Here is a 10771-nt window from a genome sequence, read left to right on the forward strand (position 1 = left end):
CTGTGAAGAGAGCTGCAGCCAGGGTGGAGAAACCTCCAGGAAGAATGTGGTGGGTGGGGTGCATGGTAATTTGCAGGGAGGTTGCCTGGAGAAGTGGGCGCTCCCTTATTTCTGGGGTGACACTTCGTGACCGAAAGCTTGATGAAAAATACCAGGTTTCTGAGAAATCTGTAGCTTGTCAGATTAAAGTGAGCCTGCACCCTATAATTTGTAAATGTGTGAGAGTATGGATTTTATCTGTGTGTGTGTGTGTGTGTGTGAGAGAGAGAAAGAGAGCAACTAAGAGCAAATGAGAGCAGGAGAGAGGGAATAGAGTAAAGAAAAAAAGATAAAATCTTAAATGTAATAAAAGATGTACCTGCTATATGCAGAGAATGCCCCTGAAAGAGCTTTCAAGAGGTCTGCGGATACGACTGCAGAGAATTGAATTGATTGCTTTAAATGATTGACGGCTGATCCACAATTAAAACCTCAAAGAAGTGTTCCAGTGATTGAATTGTTTTGTCAGTATTATTATTTTTAAAATCTATATTTTCTCTTTTTTTTATTTTCAGTGTATGGGCAAAAAATGAGTATGGTTCAATAAAAAGTGAGTTTTTGTGATATCTGTGTGCTGCATGCGTGCTCTCTTCAGTGACCCTGTCGTCCTTGAGTTTGTACAGATGTATAGAGTGCATGAGCACGGCCATTTTTTCCTAAGAGGATGTAGATGCTGGCTCTGGCGAGGACAGAGGAAGGAATGTGGCATGTGCAGGAAACGTCTGAAAGGAAATGGGCTGAACGTGACTGCTTTCATGCAGGCTTGTGTTTTTAGCCCTTGGAGCCCATTGGCTGTTTGGTGTACCATTAGAAGTGCATAGATTGTTATTATTATTATTTTCTACTCTTACATGGTCACTGTGCTGGCGTCAGCTTTTTGTGTGGTAGACTCTGGGGGTGGCGGGGTAGTTTGGGGGGGGTACAAACTGAATGGATACCCCTTACCGAAAACAAGAATACTATTATCATTCATGCCTGTGTGAATGTCAATGGTAGTCCTTCCACCAAGGTGGGGGGTTCCAAGGGAACAGATTGCGCCCCCCCCTCCCCACAGAGGGAGAAGAATTATAATTTCAGCCGAAAGCCCTGATGAGGTGAAGGGGGAGCTGAAAAGCAATTTATCCCTCCCTGATTGGTTTTGGCCTGCAGGAGGTAAAAATGTATTCTGCAGGAATAATGGTTCTGCTGATCCCCAGGCCTGATTTCCATCAGGCCACACTTGTCCTCTGCCCTGACCCTCGCCCTTGAACGACTTGAAATGCCTCTGCTCCCCTTCACCACCGCGCCTACGGACAGGCCGGTCCCTCCGTCCCGTCCCGCGTACACCGTCCCGCGATGACTTTGCGACGGCATTTCAACGACAGCTCTTAGCTCTTAGTTCATCGATCAAAGTTACGGTCGTCGGCGTTATGACACCTTTAACAACCGCAGCACGACCGCAAACTTCTCGAAACGAGGCGCGCACGTGTGCATATTATTTTTAACAGAAAGCCATAACGGGGGTATAAAACGAAGGAATATGTCAGGCATCGCTTCCTGTCGAAGTTGAAGGATGCTGACTGCCGTCTTTCAGACGCCGGCCTGCGAAAAGCACAGACGCGAGCGTCTCCGTCGCCTTGTTGAGGTTCTTCATCAGTGGACCCAGGTCACCCTGTCTCTTAACCTCAAAGGTGATGTGACCTGTTCCACCAGCAGTCTCTCAGTCTGTCTGCCAAGAGGTCGGGTCAATATAATCTCATCTCCCAAATTTGTTTTGAAACTCGAGTGGAGAAGTGGCACCGAAAAAGGTCACCGAAGCAGTGTTTACGTGCGATATCGTTGCTACGGGGTTATTTTTCTCCTCCCCTGACTGAACGCGCGCTGTCAGATGGCCATTCATTGTCATTACGGGATGCCAGATGGGATAAAACTATTGTGTCGCCTGAGCCGTGGCCCGAGAAAATCAGATTTATCCATTCATGTACGCTGGCTTGCCTGAAGCAGACTCCCTGTCCCTGTGCCACTGAAATGGGATGATGGAAATGGAGAGAGAGAGGGAGAGAGAGAGAAGATAAACCTCTTTGTTTAATAGCTGTCAAAAAGAGCATAATTAAATTGAAGAGAGGTGGGGTAAGGAAAAAAAAAACAAAACCCCAAACCACTTCTGTGTCTGCGTTGTACAAATTGCCCAGGATATTGCTCAAGCAAATCAAGATGATCAACACAAAATAGAGACAGAGGGCAGCCTTTTCTAGCCAGATGTGAGGATTAAAACTACATTTTGGCTAATTCCAGAAAACACTTTTCCAAACCCTCAGTGAAGTTTAGTATTGTAGCCAAATGTTAAAGCCTGGGGTACAATGATCACTGAAGCCAGACTGCTAGTCAGGAGAAATCAATATTTCTTCTGCTGTTTTTGCTGTTGTCCTTGCTACTACTAGAACAGAACAGTAGTATATTAACACTGGAAATGTGTAGATCACATTATAACTCACCAATAAAGCATTTTGTAACAAAATGAGAGAGATTTCAAGGTAGGTATGCGCTGTATGTTTGCACAAGAAGAGAGAGAAGGTTCTTCTTATTAACATCATTCATGTCATTTTCTTCTTCAGAAAAGCTTGTCCTCTTGTCAGGCAAATTGAATAATTTGATTATGAGTTCAAAGGTCGATGTTTGTTCGATGATTAAAAAGCATGCATATCATCATCAAATAGGTCATGAGACCCAGGTACGTGGAGAAAGGCAACCGCGGGGAGGGGGAAAAAGAGGGGGAAGGAGGAGAAAGTGAGTGGGTGGAGAGAGAAAGAGAGAGAGAGAGAGAGAGAGAGAGGGGCGGGCACATTGGAATTCCCTCTGCAACAGACCGGTGATGAAGGCCACAGGTCTCCATAATGTTCCAATTTAATAACACACATGACTGTGCACTGCAGCCAGAGAGGGGCGAGCAGCAGTCCTCAGCCTTCAGCCAACCAAAGGAATGGCATCTGATATCCGCAAGACAGATTTGCACAGTATAATACTTTATTAAGCTTATTCAGCTTGCTCTAAGCCTTTAGCAAGTGCACAAGGACCAGAAAGCATGGTGGGCATATCTAGAATCTGTCACTAAGCTACTGAAGAGTCACATTCACAACAAACAAAGAGTTTTCATTCACACTGCAAACGAATGTTCTAGCTGGTACTGTGGCACCAAAAAATTACTCACAATGACAGTCATAATTTGCCCCAGAACGGCGAATGTACTCTTTCCAAACTGGTTTGCACAGACGGCAACTTGGCCTCTTGTCAAAGGATTCAGCTCTAGACTAGGATTGGAGAATTCTTGATGGCAACGTTTAACTACAGTCAGACAACATAAAACAAGTTGGTATTAAACTAACAGCTATCTGATGGAATAGAGAATAGAGAAAATAAGTGTAAAACGTTTTTTTTTATATGGAGATAGGGATTTATGGGAGATGGGGGGGGATTTATTTGTTACATAGTTTACCATCCTGTTTTTTTTCCTGTTGGCTCAAGAGATCACTGGAAGGACACATAGGGGTAGGATGGTAGTTCATCCAAACATGATGTGCTACATGAATCCAAGATTGATTTGCAGCATGCAGAGTCAACATGGGTCTAAAAACAAAAATATTTAAGTATATATGGGGACTACATGTATTATCAGCCTGGTGTGTATACCTATGTTACATCAAGTAGTATGACGATTCTATAAATAATGTTTTACATGGGAGGACTGACCAATGTAACACTACCGTGCTCAATGTAGTGTTAGTACCTCTAAGTTATCACAGCCTGATGCCAGATGGATCCCAGTGGTGGAGAGTCGTTGCGCCCCCTAGTGGGGCCATGCCTCCTTTTTGGATTTTTAAAATTTATTTTTGTCCTGCCAATTATGCGCCTTGATCACCACTGTGATCAGTATGTAAGTAGAGATATGTCTGATAGCATGTAGGTAGACATATGTCTGATAGTCTGTAGGTAAAGATATATCTAGTAGCATGTAAGTAAAGATATGTCTGATAGCCTGTAGGTAAAGATATAATCTGGTAGCATGTAAGTAAAGATATGTCTGATAGACTGTAGGTAGACATATGTCTGATAGCCTGTAGGTAAAGATATGTGTGGTAGCCTGCAGTCATACGTATGTCTGTATAGCCTATAGTCATAGGTATGTCTGATAGCCTGCAGTCATACGTATGTCTGCTAGCCTGCAGGTAAAGATATGCCTGTACAGCCGGTAGTCATAGGTATGTCTGCTAGCCTGCAGGCAGAGATATGTTAAGTAGCCTGTACTGTATGTAGAGGTACTGTATGTCTTATCGCCTGTAGGAATGCTGTCTGGACCCCAGCCTGACCTACACAGGCAGAGCACAGCAGAGCCGCTACGGACTAAGAGTGAGTGACAGCCCAGGTTCTAATCCCCAACCTCTTGACCACGGTGCTCAGCCTGTGCTCACGGCCAGACACCGAGCCATCCGGAGCGCAGTGTTCAGAAATGCGAAGCGCTGGGCCGGACCTAAACCCTCGAGCATTCCCCAACGCCTGATTAAAGCAACCCTCTCGCCCCGGGGGGGGAGTACCGCGAGCACGAGCGCCCCGGCTTCCAGGGCTTTCAGGAGCGAGAGCGCTCCCGGGGAAACGCAGTAGGACTGCCGCCGGTAATGGAGCACGGCTGCTCCCCCGCAGGCTAACAGGTACTGTGTGTCCAGAGGGTCTGTCGCTCAAGCGCTAGCCCGGAGGAGCTAATGAACCGCGGGAACCCCGTACCGTTGTGTGAAAGGTCCATCATAGCCCCCAGTGGTGAAGGTCCCTGCGGGGGGGTCGTCCCCCTTTCGAAATGCGGGAAGGGCCGACGCTAAGGCGAGACACAAAAAAGCTCCCCCGAGCACCCGAGGGCCGTCGCCGCGTCTGAAGAGAGGGGGCCCCTTCGAAATCAAACATCGAGCGATGGATCATAACGTGTCTGCGATCGTCTGCCTGAATCTGTCAGCGTACACCTGCAGATCTACCGTCCAGTAGGTTTTCACTCCAACCCTGACAAAGCTGCGCACCTCAATTCAACAGCTAGACATCTTGTTCAGCTGCAAATTAATAGAGTCAGGTGTGTCAAATTAGGGTTGAAATGAAAACCTACAGGACGGTAGATCTCCAGGAGCAGGGTTAGTTATGACTGCTCTAGTTTTAAAGCTTACCCGTGCACTGAACTAGCGCCTGTTAAGACGCAACCAGAGGGGAAACACACCAGAGAAGGGGCTCTGGGAAGTGAAAGGGCCTGCTGGCTGGGCCTGCACAGCCCTGCCAAATTAAATCTAGTGTGGATGGGCTCCTGCTGCACCACTGCTCCTTTTCAACTCACTCGCTTCTTTTCTCCACAGTTTTCTCCCCTTTTTCTCCCAATTCAGAATTAGCAATTATAACTCCCGAGCCACCACTCAGACCCCATACACTGGGAGCACTGCATTGTGGCCAGGAGCTCCAAAAATCTCCCTTTTGACACACAGAAAAGACACATTTCTATACGATAACTGGTCTCCAAAGAGACGAGGAGTGTTTTCAGAATTGTAGGGGGGTTCCCCGGAGTCCTGGCTAAAATTCCCACCCTGGCTCTCTCAAACTTGCCACCTAATCATCCCCTGATTTATTTGGCTAAAAAAATGTTCTCCCCCTCTCCACCAGCTAATGTGTGGTAAGCATTCTGGCACAAAATGGCTGCCGTGCATCACCCAGGTGGGTGCTACACATTGGTGGTGGGTGTGGTCAGTACCCACTTTGAACATTCTGAAAAGTGCTATATGAATGCAATGATTCATTCATTCATTCATTGTACGAGAGTCATAATAATTTTTATAGATACAAAAAGCCCATCATGTGGAGATGCATACTAATACAAAATTTAAGCCTTGAAATGTACAGTATGTCATTTATTTATTTATTTATTTATACAATGAATCAAAGTTTAAACATAAATAAACTGTCAATCAATTAGGTAAATTGACACTGCCAAATCTCCCCCTGAACCCTCCCTGTTTTGTGATAACCCGCATATTTATGGCGCCAACATAAGCAAGAAAGGTAAGACCGAGGGCATGTCGAGGTTCCGGTTCAAACCCGACCTGAGCGTGTCGAAGTCCTTGAGGAAGACACCCAAACTCCCTCTGTCACCTGACATGGCCACTGTAAAGCCCTGGTAGTGCTGATAATGCAGCTACTCTTTCATCGTGCTTCGGCAACAGCTGAATGAAGAATGGATTAACACAAGAGATGAATGTCCGTGACGCTCCTCCTCGGGTGGCCGTAAAATACGGAACCGACCGCGACGCGCAAGACGTGGAGGAGGCCCGAGCAGGGAACCCGTCTCCCTGCCTCACCTGACACGTCGGACAGAAACCAGGCGGCGATGTGGAGTGGACGACCTCTCACCTGGCTCGGCCGGAGGCTCTGATGATTGTCTTCACACAATATTCACTGAACCGGTTTATACTCTCCCTTAGGCCGGCCGTGATAGGTCTTGATCGCAATGCACTTACGGATCCGCTGTCGCTACCTCAGACACGCGTGTGCACTGACTGCATATTATGGAGCTCAAGCAATGGGGTGACAGACTGGAAGTTTCTGGTAATGATTGTGAGCGGAATGCTCTCGTTTACTCCCCACAGGAGCAAAACTTTTCAAAGCAATTATCTCGGGGAGCCATGTTTAGCAGATAGGGGATAGGTGTAGATTTTGAGTGGGGGTCCTATCCACCCTAACGATACATCATTTTTATCCGCACTGTGAAAGGCACGATAAGTTTTCGTCAATTCCGTTATATTGCTACCACCCTACCTTCTGCTGTTCTTCAAATGGTAATGTGATCCACTTGGATAGAGACATTTATAAAACTGCGAAGCATGATGTCATTGGGTCGTCAATGCACAGGAAGATAAACAGGCACGACTCTAGACTGTCTCATAGCGAGATTGTGGACCCAGTGCAGGTGGGGGGCCAAGAGCAGGGGTACAGGTGCAATGGGGGTGGGATTGGGTTGACAGCCTAGACAGATGATGCCCAAGGCGATCGCTTAGACCGCCTATGACTAGAATTAGCTCTGCTGATAAAAGGTATTGAGATACAAGATTTTACACTACATATAAGCCTTCTTATTTGTGAGGGAATTGCTACAGGTATCATTGCTAAAAGAAAGTTTCCTGTTTAAATAACATTCATGTTACATAGGTTTAAATCCAAGGACTAAACACAATGGCTCAGTAGAATTGTTAGGTAAGCTAGCCAGCTAACTAATCGATGTGTAATGAATAAATCTTTATTAATAAGTAAAGTTTTTTGATGGAACTGTGAATATTTTCTCTCTTAAGTTTCATGTTAACAGCTCAGCAACCCATCCCCTTCATTGTTCAGATTCACAAAGTATCAGGAAGCAAAGATGATCTCTCTAATAGAAAGCATAGCTCAATAGATATGGTCTGGGTTCTAAAAACAGACACAGCTATAGGCAGATCTGTAACAACAGATAATGTACTAACACTGGATAAGCAATAATGTTATAATGCAATTACTTTTAATTACTTCATGTCATGTAATGTAATTTAATGACTTAATGTAATAACATTGGATATGTAATAACTTGATAGATAATGTAATAAGCTTATTGAAAGGATAATGTCATAACCTTTCTGGATAATGCAATAACATTACATTATCCGGTGGTGGTATATTACGTTATCAGGTGGGTAACAAATTTTAAATGAGCATTGTTATAACTTCAGTGAATAATGTAATAACTAACCAAAATCACTGTCTCAAGTGTCTCTCACAGACCAAGCAACCACACAAATGCACAAGATCCCAGTATAGCTTTCTCGACTGAAGCCATACACAAAGCATACACAAAGCATACCTTCTGTCCGTCTTTAAAATTCCCAAATTCTTGAAAATCTGTCTCTGTGCCAAATCATTGATATCACAGTGATGCCACGTTACAACTGAACCTTTGCCATCTCTTGTATTTCTGCATCTAGCTATAAATTAAAATTTATCTTCATGCACATGATCAATGTGCACAATCTTCATTAGAAATTTTCTATCATTATAGTTTGATGGAGGGGTTAATGGTAATGTATACATTTTTAAAAGATACACACATTATCCATTTGTTCCAACCCTCAAGATACCATGTCAAGACAGAAACAAGCTCTTTTGTTCAGACCATGATGGCCAAACAACCAAATAAATAATTTAATATTCGTTTCGCACCTTTTTTGGCCACTACCCGTAGCTACAAAATAAGCACCCGATTTAAAAAAGAAAGCTAGAGCAATGCAAGTAGCAATTCATTGAAGTTATTCAAATTAAGATTAGTGAGTTATGAGCAGGCCCCATTCCCAAAGGATTCGTATCTCAGAGTATGTGAGGGCTAGTGTGCAGTGAGCAAGCATGTGAGAACTGCGCAGTAAAATGTTCAGCGTTAAATCCACTCTTACTAGAGTAGACTTACCTTTGTACATTTTACTGTGCACGAGAAAACAAAAAAGGGTTCTTGTTGCAGTACTTGCTGAAGTCAGCTTTTCGCTTTTGCTTGGCAACATAAATATGATGTGGCAACTAAAGCCTGCACTCAGAAGTTCTCCAGAACCAGGATTGTAGAATACTTTATACTGCACAGCACGGTTCTAGTTATATTGTTTGTAAAACTATCCATTAATGATAATATTCAGATTATTACTTTATGAAATCATATTTTTGAATGCCTACTGTCTACTCACAAGTAATACTCACATTATGAATAAATCTCTTCTTACTGCAATATATATATATATATATATATATATATAAAACTCAAATTCATATTCTTTCTTTCTACATTGCATGAATGAGGGAAGAAAAGAACTCATAGAAAGAAAAAGATCATGCTAAGGTAAACTGTGTCACTGTCAATGGCCGCCTAGTGGTAGGTAATAGAAACTACAACGAGAGGCAATCAGGCATTACATGACATTACATAGCAGACCAGCAAATATATATATGTGACGTCACTAAAGCAAATATGCAAATTAACTATGCTAAGTAAGATCCCAAATACAAATTCTGAATACATACAGGTCGCAGAAAAAAGAAAACACAAGAAAAATCTAAAACCATAATCTGAACTAGTACAAAATGCATGAGCAATGGGGGTGAAGATGAGAACGGAATCAATTCTATGTTTCGGAGAAATTAAAGTTTTTACATTATTCATCAAAAAAGTTGTTACCCCCACATTTATTGCATTCAACTGTTTAATACAATGGCAAGCCATTATATTATCTGGTTTTATTACATTATAAGTGCAAAAGTTAATACATTATAGGGATATGACATTATCTTTCATTATTAAGGCCATTCAATGGAATATTATGCTTAAAATAATATTCATTTTTGAAGGTAGTTAGAAAGTTACACCCCATATGAGCTAGACAGACTCCTGGTGTTCATCCAATTTTTTAAAAAATGTGTATGATTTTACTTCTGTTTATTGTGAAAGTAATATATATGAAATATAGCTGAGTATATTTTATAAGGTTCAAATTGAATGTTTTTGCAATTACAGAGAAACTGGACTTTCAATTTAGCATTGCTATGCAATTTCTATAAAGCCTTTCACAAACATCTCATTGACATTGTTGATAAAGTTTTAAATAAATAGGAGCCCAATGCAAGGGACACATGGAAACGGCTGCATGTCTTTTGAGATAAGGTTTAAAAGATAGGAACATCATCTTGACAGGCTTGCTTGCTTGAAGTGGAAAATGGGGAAAAACATTTCTATTCAGAAGAAGACTCCGAATATACCATGCCCTTCATACTGTTTGGCACAAGGACGTATTGTATATTGATTCGGCTCTGTATTCTACAAAATGTGTAATCAAATAATTCACATGTGACATGTACATTCACATACACATTAAAGTACAGATTCTTGAGTTTCATTAAAGGCTATTTTTATACATAGCCCAACTCCCCCCAACCCCCATAGCAGGGCACCATAATGTACTGTTTTGGACAAATGGCTTCACTGGTGTTTCTGATTAGTCAGGTGTGTTCACTTCCTTACTGAAGGTATAAGGTATTCACTTGTATCAGACTGAAGGCAAGTGTAGTGGCCAAAAGGAACTGCTCAAGATCCAAAGCCCCTCCCCTCATCTGTGAACCACGGTGGTGGGGGTGTTACGGTTTATGTATGGCTGCCACAGGTACTGGCTCACTTGTCTTCATTGAGGCTTTAACTGTTGATAGCCGCAGCTGAATAAATTCTAGCTGAGTATAGAAACGTTATCTCCTCAAGGTCAAGCAAATACCTCCAAACTCATTAGACAGTGCTTTATCCCACAGCAAGACAATGATCCCAAACATACTGTTAAAGCAAGAAAGGAGTTTTTCAAAGCCGAACACTGGAAAATTCTTGACTGGCCAAGTCAGCCACCGGATCTCAATCCAATTAGCATGCATTTCATAGTGTGAAGAGAAAACTTCAACTTCAACTAGCGCCCGAAACAAGCAGGAGCTGAAGATGGCTGCAGTACAGGCCTGGCAGAGCATCCCCAGAGAAGATGCCAAGCACCTGGTGATGTCTATGGATCACAGACTTCAAACAGTCATTGCATGTAAGAATATGCAACAAAGTACTAAACATGACTACTTTCATTTACATTACATCAATATGTCATGAAACATTACAGTGCCCTGAAATGGGGGGGAGGGGTTAGTA

This window comes from Anguilla rostrata, chromosome 1, assembly GCF_018555375.3.
Source record: "Anguilla rostrata isolate EN2019 chromosome 1, ASM1855537v3, whole genome shotgun sequence".
In the NCBI taxonomy this organism is placed as follows: Eukaryota; Metazoa; Chordata; class Actinopteri; order Anguilliformes; family Anguillidae; genus Anguilla; species Anguilla rostrata.